We start from the raw sequence: 27729 nt of genomic DNA on the forward strand, positions 1-27729 counted from the left end.
AATCACAGTGGTTGCATATAGTGGATGCTGCATTTCCCCAAACAATGCCACCACATCTCAAATGTGTCCATTACAGTAATACCTTGGTTCACGAACGCTTCTGTTCACGAACAATTTGGTTCATGAACAGCAGCGTTCGCAAAATTTTGCTTCCGTTTGCAAACTCCGCATCAGGTGAAACATGACCCGTGGCCATTTTCCCTGCTGTGACACGTGGTCATGGCTTCCTGTAGGGAGGGGGACTCTCCCTCCAAACAATAACTGCCTCCCCACCCGCCTTCCTGTCCTCCACGCCAGAAGTCGCCTCAAGCAAGGTTAGTGTTCTCTCTCTTCATACTGTACTGTACTGTACTTTGTTTCATATTTTTGTGGTTTAAAAAAAAAATACACATGGTTCAGAACGGATTAACCGTATTTACATTGAACCTTATGGGAAAATTTGATTCAGTTGGCGACCAAAATCGGTTGGTGACCACATTCGTAGGGGTCAGAACGGATTAACCGTATTTACATTGAACCTTATGGGAAAATTTGATTTGGGTCGCGACCAATTTGGGTCGCGACCAGAGTCGCAGAACGAATTAAGTTCGTGACCCGAGGTACCACTGTACAACCAAGAGTTCATTGTCCAATATGGTCTAGTTCTTGATAGTGTTAGGTTTCTGTGAATGGCATGCACATTGGAGGTACACCCTTGAGATGTTGATGGTTGAGGCATGGATTTCCATCACAAAAGGAGTCTTGGGGTCCAGATAAGTGGTTGCAGGATAGTCATGAAATACTGAGTTGTTGGAAAGCCTTTTGTGTGGTTTGGTTGTATAAAATGGTAGTGTTTTACACAGCTGAATCAACATAGGAATGAGCTTTCTTTGAGAACTTGCAAAGCCAAAATACTTCTGTACTTCATTTAAATTTCAGAGTGGTTCACATGAAATTCCATCCTACGGTGCTGATACAGAGGGCTCAGGCCTAGGCTGCAACATATCCATACCCATATTCATAATTAGGAAAACATCCCTTTATCCATATCTATAATTAGGAAAGCATCCCTTTGACCATACTAGTTTACTGCTTGCACTATATTCTATTACATCTTATAATTGGGGTTAAAAATGGATCCTGCCAGTAGGAACCCATACATTATGGTGATCTTTTCTACCTGCAGGTGCCTTGGTTCAATTCAGTACGTGAAGAGCAAATCTGGGAAAACGTATTTGCTGCAAATAAAAGTAAAGGGAATAGGACAAGGGGAACTTGTGAATACTCTAAAGATGTTTCCACAAGCAGGCTGTCAAGAAAGGTAACTGTTAACATTTATCTTCAGCTTGATAGAATGCTTAACATAGTTTTAATTAGCACATTTTGTATGCATGTTTGATAATTAATATTTGATTATAATGCTGTTCTCTGAGCTGCCCTGATTGCCAGTAGACTTCCAGGTGCAATTAAAGGTTTTGGTTATCACCTATAAATCCTTTTATGGCATAGGGCCATGTTATTTGAGAGAGCGCCTGTCTCTGGCTGTTTCTGTTCATCTGATAAAGGCAGAATGGATGCACTTCGGGGGCCATAAATGAAAGAATATCATCTAGTGGCACCCAGAAAGTATGGGTTCTCTGTTGTGGCACCTACCCTTCCAAGTGATATCCACCCAGAGATCTGGATGGCTCCCACCCTGATGATGTTAAGAAAGCTACTGAAGATCTGGCTATTTTCCCTGCCCTTGGGTTAGGTTGAGGGTGGAACCCCGGTTGATTGGGTTTTTCTTTATATGTCTGTCCTCAGGCCACTTATGATTTTTTGGGTATTTTTTTTTTTTAAATGTTATCAGGAGTTGGGCAGTCTCCAAATTGCTAAAGTAGCTTTAGGCTATAAAACAGGAAGAGTTGCCTGTAACTAATTTAATTGTCATTTAAACAATAAATAATTTAAATATATTCTTGAAATATTTCAGTCTTGTGCTTTTTTTCTAAATGATTTTTAAATTTAGTTGCTTCTATTCGGCATCTTCATTTTATTACCACTGGAATTTCAGGAACTGACAATTTGCATAAACTGAGAGACTCTTCTTTATATCTACATGTTACCTTATTGGATTTATTGGCAGCAAACCAATATAGGACTGGAGACTTCTTAAAGTGAGTGAAACATTTCTTTTTAAAGGATAGGGTAGGGTGGGGTAGGGTAGGGTAGGGTAGGGTAGGGTAGGACAGGATAGGATTCCAATATACTGGTGACAAGTGTGTGTGAGCTCTCTCCCTTGGGGACAAATTTATTAAGTTGGGTAAAAAAACCCCTATTGAGTAACCTAGAACAAGAGTTAGGGCATCTAAAATATCTAAATCAATTAAAACATCTATTAGATCCTCAGTGACGGCAAATAGAACAACTAAAGAATTGAATGCCAAGAAGATGTACAGGAAGAACTGTATGTTTAAGAGAGCTAAACTACAGAAGGAAGAAGCCAAACATTTATGCAATAATTTGACAATCTATTTGATTGTCCCCAAGGGAGAGAGCTCTCACACACAAACAGGTAAATACCTTGCAATTTATGCCTAATAAATTTGAAACACTTATTTAGTTCTGTGCCAGGTAGCAAACTGTGCCCTATCTATGATGACAAAGTTGAATTTTTAGAGGATGACGAGCGGCCAAAACTTACTCCAATCTCCACTCATTTTCAAGAGGCTGTTGCTTAATCTTCTGATCTAAATGAAGGAGCTTACTGCTCATATGGTGCTCTCAATATCTGAACAACTGAAAATGGCGAAATGGATGAATTATATCTTGAGAGATCTTTTCAATACCAATAGAAGTATCACCTGGGCAGTTCAAGTAAAGCTACTGTATAGAGATTTAGAGAGATTTAGAGATTTTTCTTTTCTATTGGTAGAGATTTATCAAATCTGGGTGACTTAGCAGTGCATAAGACAAATCTAAACTTAGAAAGTACGCACAGAATTCAAAATGAATGGAAGAGGTTAAAGGAAAAAAAAAGAAATAAAGAACCTGCAAGCCAAGACTCTGATAGCTGCAGAGAAGGAAGCTCTCACATTCTTCAAATGAATAGAACAATGCTATTAAAGTTGTCAGACATGCAGATAGAAAACATTTGTCTTATCAGAGCTTCCAATCATATTTATAACCACCCTTTCCTTCTCAGAATGATGTGGTTGAATGTCATCAGCTATGCATAGCCCTGAATTCTAGCCACAGAATCCCCAGTCATTGCAAATATTTTGGTTGGTTTGCTGAAGAAGTAGGTTTGGATGGCATTTTCCCTGTAGGTTCCTCTATGCCAAGGCAACATTCTGCCCAGATACAGAAGTGAGTCATGAACACGTAGTTTACCTTTGTCAGCTCTTTGAGGTAGTCCAGACCAGGAAACCAAAATCATGAATATTAATACTACTTTTATTGTAAGGTTACAGCAACAGAATCTTGCAAATCTGAAAGTGCTTCCCCCCTCCCCTGCCTTTACTTTCCAAAGAATTAGGGATGGTCTCTTCTGAGATGTTTTCTCAAATTACATTTCTGGTTTGGACTCAGATTTCATTTATCAGACTGTTGTCTAGGCTGCAGATCTTCCTCCTGTCTTTCAAGGTTATTCTCACAGCCTCTCACTTAGATGCAATGGAAGTCACATTTCTTTTCCATTGCAATGGATTCTATGATTTGTGGTGGAATCTACATTCCTAAAGCTAATATTAATAATTAGGGTATGTTAACTTTTTGTTTCAATACTGTTCTGCCTTCCTTCAGTGCTCTGCAGATGTATTATTGTTATTATTATTATTATTACAGCCCATGACAACTTTCCACACATTAGTGGACAAAGAGATGCCATAAGTAATTACAGGTAGCCCTTACTTACCAACCACTTGTTCAGTGACTGTTTGAAGTTGCGATGATGCTGAACGAGTGGCACTTTAACTAGTCCCTGAAGTTCCAGCTGTCACAGTGCCCCTGTGATCACGTGATCACAATTCGGGTGCTTGGCAACCAGCTCGCACTTATGATAGTTGCAGTGTCCTGCGGTCACGTGATCGCCATTTGCGACCTTCCCGACCAGCTTCCCACAAGCAAAGTCAATGGGGAAACCAGCAGGGAAGATTGCAAGTCACAAGTCCCACCCTCACCTTCCTGCACACCATGCCGCACCCTCCTTTCCTTGGCCTCCCTGCACTCATACTCACCCACGCCTTCCTTCCCTTGGCCTCCCTGTGCTTGCACCACACTATGCCCTCCTTCTCTCAGCCTCCCTTTGCATGACTGTGCCGTGCCCTCCTTCTCTCGGCCTTCACAATGTAGCACCTCCCCCCCCGCAGCACCCCCGCGCTCCTTACCTGGGATTCCCACTGCTTCCCGCTTAATGACTCTGCACGTCTTGGGGTTACAAGGGCAACTGGACTGCCTGGATTGCCGTCACTAAGTGATGTGGTCACATGACATCATGCTTTATGACCGCATCACTTAGCAACAGCAATCTCAGTCCCAAACTGCATTTTATCTTCCAGTTTGTTGAAATCATTTTCCTGGCTTGCACAATAATATTTCAGATGCCTGTTCTCTTCTGTCTCTGTATGTCCATTTCTCCAAAGTGTATCTTGAAGGGAGACAACTCACCCAAATCCCTATTTCTGCCAAACAAATACAATAAATGGAAGATTCCACTTGAACAGAATATATTGAACAGAATATAGAGCTTGACCTATTTTTGGCCTTGTCTTTTTTTTTTTCATTGATATTTTTCCACTGTTTTTGTAGATGGTCCTGTAGTTAAGGTTTGTAAATTTCCTAAATGTTTTGAATCCTTTTTATTCAGTTTCTTTTTCAGTTTGGCACAGAAAAGACTGTAAATCTGAAAAGTTGTTTAGCTCTCCTGCACTCTAGAAGTATAATTTCATCTTCCATCATACTGATGCAACATTTGCACCAAGTAGATCCTCTGAGCTGTCCTGAGAGAAAAATTGGGAAGAGGGGAAGCACTGGGGAAACAAGAATATCACAGTTGTCTGGAAAGTCCTTGGCTCTTTTGGCGATGTGAATGGACTGAAGGAATGAAGGCTTGAAGTAACAGAAAGAGCTGTTGTAGACAGAAAGACATTCCCATTTCAAACAAGGGACAACTCCATTATTACCTAGCTGTTTATGAATTCTTCTGCTGAGATTCCAGCTTAAGCCAATTACTTAAGGTAAACATGTTCTTCTTACTTTTTTTTACTGCTTCTTTGTAGACTAAAGCAAACAAGTATCCTAGTTATTGCTTGAATTGATAAAAAAGAGAAACACAGTTACTCAGAATAATATTCAGACATCAAGTTATATGTAATTTAACTTATTAAAAATGATTCTGCTTGACTCATCTCAATCCAACTTGCACAGAAAATCTCATTTAGTTCTGAGTACACCTGCATATCATTAAACTGGGTAAGCTTTTGAAGTTGCTTACAGGAAGGATTTTATTTAATTAAACAAGCCAAACATTATTTTGTTTTTGCACAATTGGAGCAATTGCTTTGAGTAAAGACCTCCACCTAGACATCTGGAAATACTACTAGATACCCCTGATTTGAGAGGAATGCCAAACTTAGATTATTTTTCTCTCTCTCTCTTGACTATTCCTTCTCACTGCTGGTTGTATCTAGCTAAGAAACAAAGTAGTAAACGCCTGCACGATGTTAACTCATTGATCTGCTTAGGGAAATATATACATGCACAGCATTGCTTCAGTCTGTTCCAATGAAGTGGTTTACAAACTGTTTTTGAAATATTGGGATTTTCTTTAATTACACCATTTAAAAATGTATGAATGTGTTGTTTAGTCATAACTGGAACAGTTCTAAACAAGGATCTCCTCCTAGAGCTTTGGAAATAGTGTTAGGGGCTGGCAAGTAGAAAGGGATACCATGCAGGTATCTGATGATTTCCTTTCTCACTCTTTGGTGTTATAACTAGCTAAGAAAAAAGAAATGTGCTCCAAAAATGCAAAATCAAAACCCTGCATGGCTTTAACTTATATTGATCTGTTTAGAAAATAAATAGACGCACAGACATTGCCCAGTGAGCAGGAAAGGGAGGGGAGTTGCTATGTTTAACTTGTGTCTGCCACAGTGTCAAGGTTTCTTTACAGGCACCTTTCTGGCTTTGAGCAAAATTTAAAATGCAGAAACAGCACATAAGACAAAGAAGTGTGTGTCAACAGACTGCTGTGCTCTTGTAGAAAAACATAATTTTGAAATGGAGAATGAGAATGCAGAGTTTTCAGGCGAGAGTAAAATGGTAAATGAGGTTTTAAAAAGGAGCTCCAGTGCTGTTTGTTTTCTCCTGGTTTTCTTTCTCCCTTTTAAAAGATAAAGTTAAGAAAATGGCCACAACTGCAATAAGAATAGCTTGCTTTGTGTTCATTGCTCAACAGAGTTATTGAATGGCATTGTTTTGGGGCTGAGGAAAAACTCTTTATAAGAATCAAAATAGGGACTTGCTTTTGTTTTACAGTCTGAACATAGCGGACTGTGTCAATGAAAGAAAAATGGTCTACTGTATGTTTGGAACCCTTCATGGAACAGGAAGAATGTTCCCATACACATGCAAAATAAAGCTGAGGGAATATTACTGTTGCCCAGGCTTATAATAGACTATTTGGAGAGAAAAAAATCACCTGCACTTTGCTGATCCTCTCCACCTTGTTGAAGCTTCCAGGGCCATCTGGAATAGGAATTCTAAGCTAGTTATCCATCTGTTTATCCTTTGGTGCCTTCTTTTATTAAAACAAGAGAGAATCTAGTTCAGAAAGGTTACACAGAAGTGCAAAGTGTCAGCAAGGTATGGGAAATGCATCCTGTTTTCTTCCTGCCTTTTCTGTTTATGAAGACCTTAATGTTTAGATAGGTCTTGGACTGAAGGCTGCCAAAGGAAAAGAAGAGTATAGGTAGACCTCGCTTAACAACTGCCCTGTTTAGTGATAGTTTGAAGTTACAATGGTGCTGAAAAAGTAACTTTACGACCAGTCCTCACATTTACAACTATTGCACCGTCCCCGTGGTCACATGATTGACACTTGGACACTTCGTAACTAGTGGGCGTTTATGACCATTGCAGCATCCGCAGTCCTGTGCTTCACAACCAGCTTCCGACAAGCAGAGTCAATGGAGAAGCCGGCAGTGAAATCGCAAGTTGTGGTCACGTGATGTCTTAATGACCTGCGTTGATCCACTTAACAAATGAATGGGAAGTGACACTAAATCTGTGCGGTCATGTGATGTTTTGCTTAGTGACTGCATTGCTTAGCAATGGAGTTTCCAGTCCCAATTGTGGTTGCTAAGTGAGGACTACCTGTATTCCTGGCTGAGATGGTCCGAAACATTTTATTGTGGATTGTTAACTATTTCTTCTACTCCTAATATGGCTTGAGTGGAACAACTGCTGAACACACAAACATACAATAGTATGGTTGTCTCATGCCTGAAGGACCTCCATAGTTTGAAAAAAAAAGTTATTAATTTAAAGTCAAAACAAGCTAAAAGCTAAAAAATGCTGAATGAAATAAAAACCTTGGCTGAACACTGAAGCAGTTCATTATACAATAGCTGACTCCTCAATCGCCTGCCAAAGTCGGCGCCATCTGTCTTGTCCAATCATCTTAAGAGGTTCTGCTGAGTCTCTTCTTGGGGGGGCCTGGACAAAGCAGCAGGTGGCCTTGCACTATGGAACATGCATTCCCCAGAAGCTCAAGCCGTATTCTTCCTTCTTATATTCTGGAAGATGGTTATAATCTTCCTATTCCATCAGGTTTTTAGTTCCAGATGGGCATTCATCTGTGCATTTGTTTGTACATGTTTTGGTATGCTGTACTGGTTTTCTTTCATACCGTTCTTGTCTGTCTTTTTTTTTTTTTTACTTTGTTCTTTGCAGGCATGCGTTGTACACACCTAGTCAAATGCTTGGGGTAGTTACCAAATATGGCAAATAAATAAAGAGGGTGCATGCCACTTGCTTAAAAGAATTCCTTTCTGCATAATATGGGAAGATGTAAATAAGGGATTTATTGAAGAAAAACATACACCGGTATAAAATATTTAACAAAACACCTTTTTGTTTAATTTGTTCTTTAAGTTTTTAAAGTGAAGTTCCAATTCCAGTTAGTGCAACTTTGAAAAGAAGCTTCTTAAGTTCTCTTCTCTTCTCCCTTGTCCTTTACCACCCACTAGCGTGTGGTGTTCAGTGTTCCTGTGTGAGAGGAGTGATGTGAAGATGGGGAAACCAAGTAGAAAGAAATGTTTCTACCAGTTCTGCATCTTTGTGTGTGTAAGCATATTCACAGGGTTCAATTATATGTATGTACACGAGAGCATTAAATGAGAGTGTGCATCTCTGCATAGTTGCAGGGTCATCAGTCTTAGTTCTTAATGCTGAACGTTAATTAGCAGTCCCCAACCATATGCCTCTGAGCCAATTAATAATACTGTATTACCTTGCTAAGATGAGATTATCTCTGATTTGTTACCTCCAGGAATGGTTCTCATCCTTGGCTGTTCTCTCTGCGATGGCACTATTGACACTTTTTATATACAATGTGCCTCCTCAAGAAGTACCCTTGGCTGCCCTTGGAAACTTTCCTTGAACTTTGCTGGAGTTAAAATTGCTCATGCTCCAAATACAGCGCTGACAAAATAGAAAAAAATTCCATCCTGAAAGGTATACTTTTCTTTTCTTTCAACACCAAGTAACATTTGTCTCTGAAGGAAAAGCGTTTTACTATCAATGTGTTATTTTCAAGGCAGATTAAGATGTACCTAGCATTTTTCTTAGAAATTAAGCATTGTGTAGATTACTTAGATTTTTAAATATCTTTTTCCAAGAGTGCTTTCCTATTCCAACTTAGTTGTACCAAAAAATAAAGCTCAAGTGAAGTGGAAAAGGGTTCTAAACCCAATTTGTATGATGCTAGGAATAAATTTCCACTTGTAATTGAAACTATATCCTTGAAATGCAACTGTATATTTGGAAATATTAATTTCTTCCTTCTAATTACTCTCAAGACCCAAAATGAAGCTCACTTCTATTTATGCTTTTTGCCTTGCCTACCAACCTGTTTAAACAAGAATTAGATTTTGAACAGGCCCAAACTATAATGTTGGATCCATCAATTGGCTTCATTCATTCATTCATTCATGTGTGTGTATATTCAGAGAGAGCGAGAGAGAGCGAGCGAGCGCATCTTTCAGATCTATTGATAGCTGAATGGATAGCCTTTGAGAACGAAATCTTAGAGGGGTGACAAGGGAGGGCAAGTCACAATACATATATTGTGATACAAACTCCACCTGTTATATACTTGTATGTGACACTGTGATTTAAGTATGAAAGGATGGATCTTGCATTGTGGTGATCCTACACGTTACTGTTATTTTGGCATTATTGTGTTTAAGGGTAGATGCCTTTGGACCAGATTGTCCTTTTACCCCCAAGTTTCCATTTGTCTATCTGTAGCTTATCCTCTTTTAATTACAGGTAATTCTCACTTAGTGACTATTTTCAGTTAAAATGGTGATGAAAAAGTAACTTTACAACCAGTCCTCACATTTACGTCCTTCACAGGTCTGTAAAGCAAAGGAAAGCTGAAGAAAGATCACAGTCTCAGTTTCACTTAGTGATTGCTTCACTTAATGATCATGTTTCTCTTTGTGGTCGCTAAACGAGGATTACCTGTATACTAATATAAGCATAGTTTTTGGTAAATATAATTAATGCTTTTGCCAAGTCCCTATCTTTTGATATCTTCATGGAATGCTAGGTTGATGCACCTAGTCAAACATCTAGACAATACAACATTTTCTGTGTCCCTCCTGTATGTGATTCCACATATTAACCAGATTTCTGTGCTAAAGGTGTAAAGACAGAAGTGATAGAAGATGAAAAATCCATGGAAGCAGCACAAATGGAGGGAACAGACATGATTGGAGTTGTATTTCAAGATGATGTTTCTATAAAATGGTTTACCCAAGTGAATATATTGGAGATATAGGTAATTTAAGATGTTTGTGTGCTTATGTTCCAGTTTCTAGATACCTATATGTCTACAGGAAATTTAGATGCCAATTTGGGCTTTTGCTGTTCTATAGCCTTATATATCATTAAGTGTATACTTCTAACATATGAAAAATACTTCCTTCTTTATATCAATTCTACAGATGCATATTTAAATAATGTAATATTTTTTAAAATGAGATTATAACACGTTTGGCCTCGCTGCATATGGCAGCACCTAGCTGACCGTGACCATCTTGATAAAGCTAACCAGGATCAGACCTAGTTGGGTAATGAAATGACTGAAACCAAACAACCAAGCTCAGAGAGCACCAAGAACTCCACACCAAAATGCTGCTGGTTGACCTAACAAAAAAAACTTGTTTAGTCCTATATTCTGTGGCTCACAAGCCCATTTGCAGACAAGAGGTTAGTATCCTCCTATTCCAAGTTTTTCAGGAAGTCTTTTATACTTCATAATGAGTCCTTTAATGATGAGAGTTTCAGGAGAAAAAAAAAACTTTTCCACATAACATATAATTAAAGTATGAAATGTAGTAAAATAATATGCATTGGATACTAATTTAAAGGGTTTAATGGGGATAGGAGACATTAATGTAGAATGAAAATTAAACTTGATTCCTCATGACTACACGACACATCCACCTAGTTTTCGTGTAAGCATACAGAAATGCTTTGCTGTTGCTTTCTTCCAAGATTTGTTTTGACTTTCTGCTCTAACCTACCACCATGGGATTATCTAGTTGTCTCCTGTTCCTGCATTAACCAGGTCTGAACCTCCTTAACTTTTTCAAACTCACAAGTTTGAGCAAGTATTGTTACCTGCTGGGAGGATGTAGAAAAAAAGCTTACAGCCACCTCAACCTGTATTTGGCTCAGTTGCAGTTCCTCTTCTCAGAAAAATATATAAGCAACTCCCCTGTGTTTCAGCAAGGAAGACAGATGAGAATTCATAAGCTTCTCTGCAGTTTATCATTATTTAAAAAAAACCTTTAAAGCGTCTGTCAACCATTTTCCTGCCATGTTTCCAGTTTAATATAGTTTATTGATCCAACAATATTAGAGAGGGCAAAACCACAGCATTATAGAGAAATGGAAGAGTTGATTAGCAGAGGTTTTTAACACAGTCGGTGGCCCTGGAACTTTTTTTTTTTTTTTTTGTCTGCGCTCAGTCATTGCTGACCCTGCAGTGACTGCTTGGACGAGTCCTTGCAGTTTTCAAGGCAACTGTTTTTTTGGAAGTGGTTTGCCAGAGCCTCCTTCCTAGGGCAGAGCCCAGCTGGCGAGCGCAGGAGGCGGGGTTTCCGTTGCTTCGCGCCCTTTTCGGCCACGCACGGTTTTTCGCGCTTACCGGCAACTGCTCCCGACTCCTTTTTTGCAAGGCGCCACCAGCATTTTTCCTCCCACTGGAGTGAGAGTCCCCATTTATCTACTCATGTGAGTTTTCGAACTGTTGGGTTGACAGGAACTGGGGAGGAAACAGGAGCTCACCCTGCTAACGCGAAGGCTGGACTCGAACCGCTGAAGCGTCGACCATTTAAATCTTGAATTTGGTGATTCCTTTTCTTCTACACTTCCCTCTCCTGTCCCAATAATACTGTCTTGCCTTTATTAGTACATAAAATCTAAATAGGATCGAAATGGTATGTCAGAACCTCTGCAATCAGGCAACCGTCCTGCTAGCTTGCTTGCTTCAGTCCTGCCATTATAATACTAAGAGGATGAGGGGAGAACTGGTAGGTGTCAAGGGGTTGTCGTCTAGTTCTAGCAGGAGACCAGGAGATCATCAGGGACAGGCACGAGACAACCTGAGAGACAGAAAGGGGGGAGGTGCCATGGGGAAAAGGGATAAGTGTAACTTTTGGTGTGCGTCGGCTTCAGTCTCAGCAATGCTCTCGACCTGTAAACCAATCCTCAATAAACAAACCTTCCTTTGAATCCACAATGGTGTCAAGGGGAGTTGCTTCCATTGGAAGCTGTGCAAGGCAGGTCATTACACAGTAGCACTCCAGTAAACTTGGAAATCCAGCTTTCAATGTATCCTGTTTCAAAAATTAGACCAGTTAATTTAGAACTTCAAAATATTACGAACATTTGGAGTGAGGATACATTTTGGAAATGTGTGGTTTATTGACTTTATATAAGAAAATGTATTGAGTTTGGACTTCTGGGGGAGGTATGGCGAACTAAACACAGATCCGAGAGAGCAGAGATGATGACTGCAACGAAGACCGAAGCACTGGTGAGTAGGCTGGTTGTTCAGAACCTCTCCAGACAAAGAAAGGACAGGAAATTACCCACATGTGCTCCAGATGGCTGCTCCTTGTGAGGAGACCACAGGGACTTATAAATGAATTAAGGGTCCAGACAAATTTGGAATATTGAGACTTTTACTATAAGGTTTTGGAAATGATTATGTAAAATAAACAGCTTTTCGTGGGAACCAAATTGTTTCATCTATCTTAAGTTATAACAGAGATTGGGGACTTTATGATATCAGAAATTGGATACCAGAGGGACTAAAGACCCTAGGCAAAAAAGAAAAAGGAAAAAAAAGTGTAAACTTGCCTTTGGTCTTTGATTAGTATGGGGATTTACAAAATGACACAAAACGTTATAACATTTGAAATATTATAAGATTTTATAAAATTATAATATCTTATAATATTTTAATCTTATTAAAGATTAATGAAAAAAAAATGAATTTGACCGATTGTAGTATCAGGCTGCAACATAACAAAATTGAAAAAAGTGAAGGAGGTCTGAATACTTTCTGAATGCACTGTATATGCAGATGACTTTTCTCCTGTAGATATATATAGGAAAAAAAAGGAACATGTAGACTTATTGGCTACTTCACTGATTGTATTGGATCTTGGATATTAGTAAAGAAAATATTTCATATTAAACTGGCAGTTTTCTCTTTTCTAGATATGCTTCTGTTTCATGATGAGTTCTCTCCTAAAGAAGCCTCAAACCACTGGCTTTGATGTCTTCCTCTTCATTCTTTGTTTTGGACCCCTTAGCACCACAACCTCATACAAGATCATGCCTGCAGCTTTGGAATTAATTAATTTCTGCACATTTGCTTTTGGTGCTGTGCTTTCAAAGGTTGAGTACTATGCTGTATCTGGCATTTAAATTCCATCCTCCTAAGTATGGTAGAACATTCCTGATATATGATGATGGAGAGATTCTAGCCACCACTCTGCTATAGGTCTTTCTATTTCTACAGGTAGATCTTGTTATCCAACCACAATAGGGACCGGAATTTAGGTTGCTAAGCGATTTGGTCACTAAGCGAATTGTCATGTGACTGGAGCTCATTTTACAACATTTTTTACAATGGCCATTAAGTGAATCACCACAGTTGTTAAGCAAATCACATGGTTGTTAAGCGAATCGTGTGGTCATTAAGCAAATCCAACTTCCCCAATGGATGTTTTTCCTGGAATTTGCTTAATGACCATGTGATTTGCTTAATGACCATGTGATTTGCTTAACGGCCACAGTGATTCACTTAATGACCGTCATAGAAAATTGTGATCATGTGACTACAGGTGGTGGTGTGACCGTTTGCGATGGTGGTAAGTACGAGTACAGGTCATAAAGCACTTTTTCCAAGGCCATCATAACTTCAAACCATTGTTAAACAAACAGTCATTGAGAACTACCTGTATTCTGATAAATAATCTACAAATATTTCTGCATAAATACAAAATGGCTTTTGATTCCATTCCATTCCTTCTTTCACTAGATTGAGTTCATGTTTAAGTTTCTAGGGGATTAAAGTTTGATTTGTTAAAGGTTTAGTTAGATTTCAAATATTTATTCTTCCCTGACAGGTGGGTTTACTTGTGACAATGTAGACTTTGCCCTTTTCATACAGGTTCTTTGTTTTCAAAATATGGAGGATCCTTCAGTTTGTCACATATAGTGTCTGAATCATTTTTTTCTTGCTTTCTGATAGTGTTTTATATATGCTGCTGGCTTTCTATTTTGACAAGCTTGTGCTTGGTAAGCATATTGTGATATGATAATTAGAAGACTGCCTTTCTGCAAGTTCTTTGTTTCAGGTGTACTTTGGAATTGATCATGTAAATTTGTCTATAAAATACCATTATGAAAAAGGAAATTCTGATTTTGTATCTTATTTTTAAACTCATTTTTATTTCCCTTGAAGTTATTAGGTGAACTAGCAAATTGTACTGGAGACATACAGTGAGAGCCCAAAGGGAGTCCAAATGTTCATTTAGCTCTTCCCTGACAGATAATGAAAGCTCTAACAGTTGTTGTTTTTCCAGTTCTGTTTGTAAGTCCCATTCAAGTGATTCAAGGGCTGCAAATTTGTTGGAAGTGGGAGGAAGATTTGCTTTACTTAGTTTTCTTTCATGTAAAATGTTCTTCTATCTTTGGTTGTTTAGCAGATTTTAAAGAGGAGAGAGAGCCCGGACTAATTCCATGTCGCGTCTTTCTTTTTCCTATATTGGTCAAATCGACTTGGACACTTTTACTCCACAATCATCTCATCGTAAAAAATTGTGAATATCTTTAAAATAATCTAATAGTAAGAATCTAATTTAAAATCTACAATAACCAAATATACTTATTTTAACTTGAGCTATCTAAAGAAAAAAATAGCTAAAATATACTATTTAAAAATAATATAAAATTAAAAGGGCAGGAGTATAGAAAAACGTGTTGCTGGGCTGGTGAGCAAGACTCCCTCCCATATTTTATATAATTTATGCATGTTAGAAGCATATAAGAATAGTGTTTTACACATGCATATTTTATATGTGCATGTATATATTTAAACAATTTATATAGCTGCCCATCTTGCAGTTTGTGACCCTGGATGGCTTACATAAGGTTACAACAAAAACAGAAAGTAATCAACAAAAATCAAAACTGAGATCCATAAATTCAAGGGTTTACTGTAAATAAATGCAAGACTTAGCCATTGCTGCCTGCCTAAATGTTTGTTTAACATGAACAGAATGTATATAAATGAGATTTGTCATCCTGAGAGAACAACATCACTGGTTAAACACTACATGCCTACTGTGAAATTATCAGAACAATGTGAAAATGAGCTGAGATATATCCTGCCTTTAGTACATGTGAATAAATTTCCAGGTAATTATCAAGTTGAATAAATAAAAATGATTTTAACTGCTGTTTTCTTAAAGAGCCCAGATAGTTGAAGTCACATGATGTCAGCCTTCTTGGAGAACAGAGGATGTAACCCATCTTTTGCTGTTATCATTTTACTACACCAGAAGAAATATTTTATCTTCTGTTTTGTTCTTTGGGTGCTATAGAGATTAAAACATAAGAAATCACAATATAAAAAAAGCACATCTGTTACTTACATTAGAAAACTGAAATATAAGTAATCATATGAAAAACAAGATTAACACACTTTCAGCAATGATCATATACCGCACAGAAGCATGTTAATAATCTGTGCACAGATTACAGTTCTAAACTTAAATGAAAAGGCTGAGAAAAAAAAAATATTTTTAGTGTGATTTGGTTTTGATTAATTAATTTAATATCTGAATACTGTAGGAAGCTGTGCCATACGCCTTGAAGCACATTGTTACTTCCTGAGTTACAATATCTTATGGATTTTTAAATATAGAAGATTTATTTCAAAATAATTTTCTGAAGTCAAAATGTCTTTTATTCACAGTGAAATAGTTCAGGTACAAAATAAAAACATTTCACTATTACAGAATGAATATACTATAGTATATATTTCTCATTATAGAAATACATGAAGGCTTTTAAGACCATATTAGTTAGTTGGCCTGTATGAATCAGACTTGAATTTGAATTGGGTTTAACTTAGTTTTGAGGGCAAAGATTCAATTTCAATTAAAGGAAGATTCATTCAGGCGTTATAATGCAGAAGCCTCAAAATGCTTGGAGCTGCTGTATATGATAATTGCTGAAAGTGTATTCATCTTGTTTTTCATATGATTACTTATATTATAGTTACGGCATGTATAAATCTTGAATTTTTAAGTCACATTGAATGGTAGACTTTCTACCAGTCTAATAAGACAATAGAAGAAATGAGGCTGAAAGAAAACTCTAATGTGTTCTGGTCCAGATTGAGCATAAATATTTTCCCCCAATTCTAACCATTTTTCTCTATAATTTATACTTTATTTTTAGACAATGAATATCCTGAAATAACTAGAATAATAGAATGTGAACTATTCTATTATTAAAAAAAAACAACTCCCTGTGTATTTGTAAAATATCCATTTTCACAATCCAAATTAGGATGTGTCCTAATTTAGCAAAAATCTTAGATGTACTATTTTAGATACTTCAGACAATAATTTATCTATTCATGGGTAAGAGGAAACTTTGAATCAGTTTAACACAGTGGTTAAAGATAGGGTGTAGGATTTGGATCAGGGTGACCCATGTTGATTCTCCTCTGAGCAGTTATTATTTCTCAGTCCAACCTACCAAACCGCATTGTTGTTCTAGAGATAAAATTAGGAGAGAACATCTCCCATGCTAGCCCCTTTTAGAGACAAGACAAAATAAAAATGCACTAAATAGAGCACACTTTAACATTTATTTATTTCAATCAGTTTTGAAGACTTTATTCCTTTTTGAAGACCCTCCCTCATATCCTTACTGTAGTTACTACTGTATAACTCACAATACACATCCCAACCAAATGGTTTTCAAGCAAGGAAAACAATCAGTAAATCAGTTCTAACCAACCCATAAATTATGTTTGTTTTATTATCCTTTCTTACAGGCACTAACTGAGAACAGAGCTTCACTGAGGCTGTTTCATGACATAATATGAATGGAAAATTCATTTGGGTTTAATGGTTTATGATTCTGGATATGGTATTGATATGTATTGCTCGTTTAACTTTTGATATGTGCAACCAAAATGAGTATTCATGTCTCACACCAACATGTTTAAAGCTGATATCTTAAGGATTGCTGTGTAAAGGTAATGATCCTCCAAATAAAAACACTTCACCTTAGAGCAAAGGATCAGTAATTAAAGAGACAGCCTATCTACACATACATACATACATGCATATACACACACACACACACACACACACATAAAGACAGAGCAAGATAAATGAACGAATCTAATATAAAAAAAGCATTGCATACATTGCAAAGCCTAGATGGTCCTCTGGTTTTCACAGTAAATCAGAAGTTAATACACAATTCTAAGATCAGTTTTTTAATATAATTAAAATGGGATTCTTCTCTAATCTTTATATTGGCTCCCTTTCTATTAGGAAGAGATAAATCACCGATACTGCTAAACTAGTCTACCTTCATTTTCACCTGGTGACCGTTCAGTGAACAAACTTTACATAGTTTCACTATTTTGCCTAATTCTCTTTTCTAACAGTAAGAGCACTAAAGAAAGGAGTGTTCCCACTTGTCTACTTTTGCCTTTTCCATCCTGAGAACTAAATCAGATTATGGTATATTTGTGATTGAGCATTTTTAAAATGTGAAAATCTGAAGTGATCATTCAGTAACAATGAAAAGATTTTTGTAGCAATTAGAATGGGGTGTGAGAGATTGGAAGGGGGGAGGAGGTTAGAACACAAGCAAGGCCTTTCATATAGTTTAACTTGTTTTAATTATAATTCAAAAATTAAATTATGCAAAATTGTGATGGATTTTTACAACCTTAAATGAGAAGTACAAATCAGACTCAAGCCTGCAATTTATTTTTGTCCAACATTCAGATTTGTTCAGTGAAATGGATCAACAGACAGATCTAGGAATAGTAACTATGGAGTTACTATGACAACTCTGGAAGATGTCTTCCTGAAACTAGAAGGAAATGAAAAAAATGATGAAGGTAAAGTATTCTGAATATTATACTATCTTCTGCTGGAAGTACAGAAGAAAGTAACTTTGGAGTGATAATTGAAGAGAGACAGTGAACTGTGGAATTATCTCTTCCATTTTTTTCAAGATCTGAGATAAGGTACTAGAGGAACTTTCATAACAATGGAAAGATTTTTTTTAAGCAATGAGTGTAGTAAAGAGACAGGGGTGAGAAATTAGAAGGGATTGGAGGGGCAGGGGAAAGGTTAGAAAATGAAGAGTTTCTTCAACTGAAATAAGCATACTGATTCCACTTTGAAAATCGTCTTAGATTATGGAGTTCCCCATGAAGGGGAAGTAGAAGAACTAGGAAAGGATGAAATGGAAGAGGATCGGCTGTTGCTGTCAGAGATGGGAAAAGTGACAATGAAAGGTACAGAGGTCTGGAGACAAGAAGCTTTTGCCATTGCAAGAATGCACTTTTTAAATCTCAAGGGAGAGAGCAAAATCTGGGGAACCCTGTGCTTTTTTAAAAAAGTGATTTATTAATTATATATTTAAAGCATGTTGAATATACAGTCTTCTTATGGAATGAGAAGCCAAAATGCATGCTATGATTGTCATGAAAATTTGCCTCCACCAATCTTTAGCAAAATAAAGGTGTTGATGTGTGTGTGTGTGTTTCTTAATGATCCTTGAAGGTTGCATCCTGTGGTCCCAATAACAGGCCCAAGGATTATAGGATATGAAATATTTCTCCTCCAAGGCTGGAGCACAAACTGTGACCTCAGAGAGAGGGCATGAATGAACCCCTGGATATTTTCCCAAACCAGTGGAGTTTATTATTATCTGAATAGGAGATAATTGTACAAACAAACAAACAACTAGGACAAATCTTGCTGTGCTTCTATCTCACTTTTGGTCTGCCAACCAGATTCTGTCAATAGAGTTTTTGATCTGTAAGGTTGCTCTGCTCATGTCACACATTAGTTAATTATAAATTTCATTAGAAAGTACAGCTACTTTTCTCATATAAAAATACTATAAAACTATAAAATATACAAAATCATTGAGTGGGAAACACCTGCTTTGTTTTGTATCACTATGATGCAATATAAGCAATTGTAAAAACTTTTAAGACTTTTAAATAGAACTGCAATCTGTTTTCCTCAGTAGTTCAAAACTTAAGAGAGTTAATAAAGATTCCTTTTTCCTGTAAATAATGTTGCTCACATTGTGCCTAACTTTATAAATTAAATAGAATGGCACTGGTCAGATGTTGCATCTCTACTATGCTTAATCTGAATTTCTCTTTTGTTACAGTTCTCTAATTTCTGGAATCATTTTAGTACCTTATATACTTAAACTGCTTTCTTTGGTTTTTGGTTGAACCTGCATTATGTAGAGCTTCATCCTGGGTTATACTTTGAAACAGGAAACACTGGATTTCAAGGAAAACTCTGGACTTCTGATCCTTAATAATACAGGTAAGGGTGCAGAATATAATTTTCTTTCTTTTTTACAGTAATTTTATTAAAAATTACAATTACAACAATAAAGTAATACAAATTAAAATATAAAAGAATAGAAAAAGTAGAAAGCAAAATAAAAAAGAAAGAAAAAGAAAAGAAATATATAAAGAAATGATTTCCTTATTCATCACAAGTATAAACAATTTTAGTAACTTATCACCTTCTCCTAAAATACAGCATATGATCTTTTCTTCCCATATCCCATCTCTTATCTATAAACAAATCCTTAAAGCCTTGTTTCAGTCCTGATATCAGCAAAAGCCCATTAAGGGTTGCCAGAGATAACAAGATATCTATTTTAACCTTGATCAAATAAACCAACTTTAAATTCCTTCCTTTTACTTTTCACTATCTTTAGTCCCTTCAAATAATGTCCTGGAACTTGATTTCTTTTCATTTTTTCTTTGTCCCTTCTCACAAAATTCTTCAAATTCATTGGGTTCACAAAATTCTTTTGTAAATCCAATATGGGAAGATTATCCAGGTTTGTTATTTGTATGTCCCTTTTAATTATTATGACATCAGCCAGTTTCTCTTGTATGTTTAGTGTAACATCTTTTTCCATGTCATTCTTGTAGCCTGTCATTTTTAAATCTACTTTCAGATTAGTGTTAATCTTGTTAGGTAAAACTTGTTCCTCTTCTATAGCATCTTTTAAACACAGTCTATCTATAGAAGCAGACACTCTTAAAATTTTCTTGTAATGTCCTTCAATATGTCTGATGTTAAAACATTTTGCTTCATTCTATAGTTATAAATCAAGTTGGAGTGTTTTTCTCCTTTAATTGTAATCTTTAGTTCCTTCTAGTTCCCTCAAGTGTCCAATTTTTAAAGTCGTCTTTTTTTTTTAAAGAATTAAAAACAAAAGCATTTTCCCACGGGAAGGATTCTTTATAATTAATTCCATTTCAAATTTATCTGGACCCTTAGCTCATCATGTGATGAACTGGCAGCCTCAAAAGAAATCACAGCTGATTTGCACTGTGCCATTCAGGGGGTGAGGAGGGGTCTCTTGATGTGTTCACAGCTAAGCATGAGCCAGTCTGGTTAGGCTGTCTAAATACGATGAATGAGAATCAGAGGAAAAAAAAACCCTGCCTTATATTTATTTCTTATACATTCACATATTACTTTTATGTAATCATTTAATTAAAGAGGATATTGAATAGTTTAATCATTCTTTGCAAGGATATTTGTTTGTTTTGCTAGATAAAAGCTGACTCTCATCTCAGGATCTCAGGACTCTTTCCTTCTGCGTATTGGTGTGGACAAGCTCTAGTAGACATTCCCCTGCATTGTGTTCTACTTGTTTCAGTGCTGTGGCTGTGGTTTCCAACTATAACTGCTGTAGTGGCTAAGAATTGACCATTTTATTATTTACATTTGGTAAGTTTAACTATTTAAATAGCATTTAAAATGTGACCTTCAATAGATTTTTATGTTTACACTTTTCCCTTATGGGCATCAATAACTAACTTAATAATGACTAGCAAAAATCCCAGTTTCAGGCCTTGAATGGTAGGCTTCTGTCTTTGATTACAAATAAGCGTTTCAATAAATGATTGAAGAATAGCAAAGAGAGGCTACTCAAGATGAGTACAAAGGCCTTGTAATCAATAGAGACGGGAACTCTATCTCCATAACTATTCAGGCAACATCATTCTAGACCAGTTGTAGCTGATACCCAGTGGGGTTGTTGGGGTGTGAAACAGACTCAGGGTAGGTGGTACCAATTATGCCTAGGTTAACATCCTCCTATCTTGCAAATGTTATAATTAAAAATATATTACAATCACACATTATTTCTTCTGGCATACAGTTAATTTAAAGACTGACAGGACAAAACAGGATGGTCTGGGAGAAAGGATACCCACTTCACACAACAAAAGCAGTCCCAGGCTAGCATACCACCAGGCAAAAACAAATAAAACAGGCAACATGCACATAACACACTGAATTAAAAATTATAACCCTCAAGGTAGATTAAAGAAATATGTGACATGCTGAATTTTATATAAACTTTTCTATTTTTTCCTCCATATGTCTGAACTGTCATTGTGCAGAATTCTATTTGTTCTGTTGTGTGGGATAATGTGGTTAGGAAAAGCCTGCATTCTGCCTGGATGAGTATTAGGTGACTTGGAGGTCTATATCTTCATATTCCTGGCCAAGAAGCCTCCTGGACCAATTGGGAGGGCCTGCTAGAACCTGGGAGTTGTGCTTTGAAAGGTAGACCCACAGGAGGGTTCCCTCTGTCATCAGTTCCCTCTGCAAATGGTGACCACATGATGTCGCGCTTAATGACATTGTGGGATTCGCTTAACAACAGCAATTGGAACTGCTGGAACTGCCTTTGCGAAGTGGTGCAGTCACATGATGTCGCACTTTATGACTGCGTCACTTACCAACGGAAATTCCGGTCCCAGTTACCATAGTTAAGTGAGGACTACTTGTATTGCTAATTGCTGGGTCTTGGTAAAACGAGGAGAGATGTAGCAAAAAGATAGTTGTCTGAGATAATGTTACCAGAACTACATACTCATTCTGGGCCATTCAGAGCAATAGGCATAAGCTTGTCATCAGCTGTCCCTGGAAACCTTTTATTAACTTGGGAAGAGTCTGCTCTTGTTCCCCCTGTTCTCGGCCCTCCAGTTTTTACGTGCATGAGCTGCAAAAGGAAGATGATCTATTTTTCCATTCCCAAGGCAAGTGGTACCTGTGCAAAGATGCTCCCCATTAGTCCATATGTTTGTGAATGTGTGTAAGTGTGAGTGCCTTGTGGATCTCAATCTCCCTCCTTGATCTTTATAGTTGTGAAGAGAATACTCTGATTTGTTTTTATCCTCTTGCTACTTATTTTATTGATGTATTTGTGCTTTACCTGCTGTTCCTGAATGTGTGTGTCATGTATGTATGTATGTGTGTGTGTTTCTTTATGTGTTCTTTGGTGTAACTCTCAAGTAGCATCTTGAAGACTGGAATTGTCTTTATTGTTCCAGTTGGGCCTGTTAGTGTCTAACTGACATGCCTTGAGAGGAGGAAGTCTGTGTTCCCTTGTCTCCCTTTGCAGTAAAGCACAGGAATTGCTTGTTAGAATAGCAGTTAGAACCTAGGTGTAAGTTGTATATCAAAGCTTCTACTGTATATTGCCTTCCAAGGATTGTGTCTCTAATGTTTTCCTGCCTGTCTTTTTCTTTGTGGTTATCTTGTTTTCTTTCAATTGTTCTCTCCACTGGGGTCTCCTATTAATCTATATCAGTGTTTCTCAACCCTGGCAACGTCAAGATGTGTGGACTTCAACTCTAGTGGTGAAGGCACCAGGCTGGAAAGCAGGAAAACATGGGTTCTAGTCCCACCTTAGGCATGAAAGCTGGCTGGGTGACTTTGGGCCAGTCCCTCTCTTTCAGCCCAACTCACCTCACAGAGTTGTGTTCTGGGGAAAATAGGAGGAGGAAGGAGTATCAGGTATGTTCACCGCTTTGACTTATTTAGAAAAATAATAAAGGCGGGATAAAGATATAAAAAAAAAAAGCATTCTATGTAAGACCTACGTAACTTAGTAGTTCTAGCTCTTGGCCCATTCAGGAGCAAGAGACCAATGACTCAGTTTAATCTGCAAGCTTTGGAACTAATAGAGCAATAATTTGGACCCTCTCTGTTTGCAATCTTTTGTAGAGTTGTTTGGTCACAACAACCATTAATGTTCATGACAATTGAGGCAAGTTGCAAAGTGACGAATTCATACCTAGTCTTCCACAGCAGGTTTAACTGCAGGAGTGAAAGGAAAAGAAAGAGCACTGACAGTACTGATCATAATAGACAAATATAAGCAGGTATAGTGACATTTCTTAGATGCAGTTTTAGTTGGGGTGGTAATTTAAGGAGTAAAGGCACCACAGATTTTAAGGAAAGGGACACTTGGGTGAAGAGGTTTAACCAGTTAAAACATTGATATACTTTCTTGTTTCATTTTAGGTGACTGTGATTTCATTTACAGTATTTATAATGCCTGTATCACATCTGATATATCCACTTGTTTTTATCCCTACATTTCCAGCTACAACTTTTTTAATGTTCTTAATGGTAAGATAAAATGTAGTACTATCTGTCAGCCTATTCCTGTGAAAATTAGGACAGGGTTAGGGCCTTACAAAATTCTCCATCATGTTTATGGAGAAAGTAGTTGGATGGAGAATTTTGTAAGGCCCTAACCCTGCCCTAGTTTTGTTTGTTTGGATAACAATTTCTCCAAAGTTCTCCCTGGGAAAGAGGAATTCTCTTCAACAAATAAGTCCTCAAGGGCAAGATTCTTCTCACGGGTGACAATTCTCTACCCATGAGAATTTCACTAACATTTTTTCTCCTGTATCAGAGGTTTTCAAACATTCTGTTTCATCAGACTGAATGGGAATTGGTAGAAATAAAGGCTTGGTACTAATCCCAGTGCACTTTTTCAGTGGAGTAAGCAATAACTTGAGCTTTCCTAAATTTTATAATTACTCTCCTAATTTTTAAACCAGAAATATACAACTGTCTTTATTTGTCAGAAGGTTTTTCACCCATTAATATCTAAAAACAAGCATACTACTGAAATATCCTTCCAAGTCCTGACTCTAGGTAACCCTGTTTTTTCCCACAGTGGCTAATCCTAAATTTGAGAAACTGACCTCAGGTTAAGCTCCCAGTTATAGAGTTGCTATCTTTTCGAATTCTATCTAAACTGTATTAACCAACCTTTCTGCCAATTTCCTAACTATCAGGGGGCAGTAAGGGGCAATTCTTCCCTGCCCTTCATAAATCCAATAAAATCAGATATGCTGGTCTGTGACCATAATAAAAATTGATTGCAAATGTGTACCAATAAAACACTGTAAAAAAGCAATGCTATTTACATGACTCGGTGGCGCAGCGGCTTAATGATGCTGAAAGTTGCCAGCCAGAAATGGTCGACGCTTCGGCGGTTCGAGTCCAGCCTTCGCGTTAAACAGGGTGAGCTCCTGTTTCCTCCCCAGTTCCTGTCAACCCAACAGTTCGAAAACTCACGTGAGTAGATAAATGGGGACTCTCACTCCGGTGGGAGGAAAAATGCTGGCGGCGCCTTGCAAAAAAGGAGTCGGGAGCAGTTGCCGGTAAGCGCGAAAAACCGCGTGCGGCCGAAAAGGGCGCGAAGCAACGGAAACTCCGCCTCCTGCGCTCGCCAGCTGGGCTCTGCCCTAGGAAGGAGGCTCTGGCAAACCACTTCCAAAAAAACAGTTGCCTTGAAAACTGCAAGGACTCGTCCAAGCAGTCACTGCAGGGTCAGTAACGACTGAGCGCAGATAAAAAAAAAATTGTTGTATCACAGTTTTTTTTCTTGAAGGGCAATTTTATTAAACCTTTTGTTTACAATTGGAAACAGTGATGCATATCCTGGTCATTCTTTGGTTTTGCAGAAACCAGTAACTTTCTTTTAAAAGTTTTGTTTTACTTTCAGAATGAATTGTATAAGCTGTACCTAAAGTAATTATTGACTGCTTTTTTTATACACATAGTGAGACATTTTTATGCATTTGGTGGTGAAGAATATAATCCATATATGGCTAAGTTCTGGATGTCTGCCCTCATGGTGAGAAATGAATTTATTATTTATAGCAAGAAGTTTTTTCAAAATTATTTTTAGAAAAGCATTAATGGCAGACTATTTATGAACTATGCTCCTTTGCTGCTGACTATGTAGTTTTCTTTGGCAAGAATTCAAAAGGGGGTTATCATTGCCTTTTGGGGGGATGTTTTTTTCTTTTGACTTTAATAACTATTATCTCAGAAAGGATGCAGATTTCAATGGATAAACTTTTAGAAGATGATGAGAAAAAATGTTAAAAACTTTTACCTGACATAGACATCACAGAGTTTGAAGGCATGGAAGACAACAAAATTGAGATTACCAAAATGAGAATACAAAAGACAAATCAAGAAAAGGATCTGGACACGGAACAGCCACGACAAGAAATCCTGGACAATGCCTCTTTATGGGATTTACAAAGGAGGCTGGTGAAAGCTTTGAAGACTCCTTTGAAATGCCAAAGAGTGATGAAAGATCAAATCCTGTGATGCCATTGGAATGAAAAAAATGTTCCTGATAGTATTATTTTATAGGGGGAAAGAAATACTTCTCTTATTTTATAGGGGGAAAGAAATACTTCTCTATTTCTTACCATACTTTTTTTTCTTCCAAAGAGTTTTACTAAATTTCAGAAAAGGATAAAATATAGAAAAATTAAAAAGAAAATGTAAATGCAAAAAAGAATACAGAAGGAAAAAAACACCTTCCAACCTTCTTTGGTACGGGTATAGATATAAAATACATTTGCCTCTTACTCTATTATTTAAAAAATTACATAATAAGTCTACCTCTTACTCTAATGTTTAAAAAATTACAAAATAAGTCTATATCATCAACAACAAAATAAAATGGATTAATTCAAAATATTTCTATAGTTATAACATAAATCAGTCATCAAATCCGAAAATCAGAATTTCATTTTTTTAGTCTCAAGTAAAAAGTCCAAGAGTGGTTTCTAAACAGAAACAAAACCCAACAATGTCTTTTCTTCAATCAGAATAGCCAGTTTTGCCATCTCTGCCAGTTCCATTAATTTCAACATCCATTCTTCAGCTGTAGGTATTTGTAAATCTTTCCATTTTTGAGCTGCTTGCTTCTTGTATGTTGTGTAGATATTCTACTATGTCTACCACTATTCTCACACTGTCTCTCAGTTGTCTTTTGGGTAAAAAGCCACATTGGTCTTCATGTATGAAGTCCAACAAAATCTTTTTCAGTCTATCTGCTAATATTGATGTAAAAAGTTTATAGTCATTATTTAACAAAAAGATTGGGCTATAATTCTTAGTTATAGCTGGGTCTTGACCCTCTTTCAGTAGTAGTGCTATATTAGCTTCTTTCTAGGTCTTATTCCTTATCATACTTTCATAAATCTGTTTGTTCATTTATCTAAAATTTCCCATCTGTATTTAGCTATCACATTTGTATCCCACTTCTCTCAGAGAACTTGGAGTGGCTTCCTTTGGAGTCTCCCTAAATTTACTATCAAAACAATGAAAGTAGGTTGACCTGTGAGAGAGTGAGTGGGGCAGAATTGTGTAGACAGCTTTGTGGACAAGTAGGGACATGTAGGCACTCCAGGTCCGAGTCCAAAATTTTAATCAATGGACTCTACTGCTTGCTTATCATTGAACATAATTTCAACAGGAAGTACAGTTCATTAAAAAGAAAAATGATACTTTTTTTAAAAAAAAAGTAAAATCTATAAAGAAAACATGTTAAAAAATCTTTAAATCTGGGACTACAAAACCAGATTAGAAAGGCACAACAGCACCAGCTTAACCAAAGAGCCTAGGTAAACAGGTACATTATGACTTAAGCTGGGGCTAAAAACTTTAAATGCTTGACATCCAAAGTTAGTGAGCAGAAAGTGCATGCCACAACCAGGACATCTTGATTGAGAATGGTTTTCATCAGCTTGCCCTATACTCAATTCTTTACAAATGCATTGCTCTGCAGAGGGCATCCTAACTAGATCTTAGCTGATAGACATATGGAGGAAGATGTCCTGTAAAATATCCAGTTTACAAGGCATATAGCCTTGCATGTTATCACAAGTACCTTTGTTCTGTTTTTAAAATGATTTTTAATTTTACAAAATGAAGATTGAAATAGCTGGAGGAAGATTGGCTGGAGGAAGATTGTTGAGATTGTTATTCCTACTGTTGCATTGCAATTTTACCTTGTATTTCTATTACATTATTATCATCGTTCTATTGTTATCCTGTTTTGTGCATTGTTTACAGTCTTTTTGAGTAAATTGGCTTATAGATTTGAAACCAAGTTGGTGTCAGTGACCATTTCTTTTGCAAAATATACTCATTAGTTATAGGATTGCCTTCAATAGGCTATTGTAAGAAATTTGCATAATATCTGGAGGATAAAGTCACTCATATTTACTTGGAGTTAGATTCTGGAAGGGCAGGTGCCAAATGAGGTGATAGGCATTATCTAGGATCAGTTTGAGTCAAGTATGTATGTATGTATGTATGTATGTATGTATGTATGTATGTATGTATGTATTTATTAAATTTCTCCCCACCCATCTCCCCCCAGTGGGGGACTCTGGGCGGTTCACACAAAACATTAAAACCATAAATACATATAAATACATAAAAAATAAAAACATTACTAAAAAAGAGAAGGAGAGTCCAAGAAGATGAAGGATCTGGGGCTGAAGACAGCAGGCCTCTATGG

At 37.1% G+C, this 27729-nt stretch overlaps 1 long non-coding RNA gene across 1 annotated transcript; it reads left to right on the plus strand.

Moving 5' to 3' along the window:
* The first annotated feature begins 1194 nt into the window (after nt 1–1194).
* On the plus strand, nt 1195–27307 carry LOC112541923 (uncharacterized). The gene is made up of 8 exons (XR_015795727.1): nt 1195–1300; nt 1991–2138; nt 4829–5198; nt 8516–10030; nt 12985–17929; nt 18230–18331; nt 19304–19385; nt 20640–27307. It is a non-coding gene; the product is annotated as an uncharacterized LOC112541923 (long non-coding RNA).
* Nucleotides 27308–27729: the final 422 nt, after the last annotated feature.

Source organism: Python bivittatus, unplaced genomic scaffold (assembly GCF_059951505.1).
Source record: "Python bivittatus isolate LINGU-HERP-01145 unplaced genomic scaffold, Pbiv_v1 ctg000220_np1212, whole genome shotgun sequence".
In the NCBI taxonomy this organism is placed as follows: Eukaryota; Metazoa; Chordata; class Lepidosauria; order Squamata; family Pythonidae; genus Python; species Python bivittatus.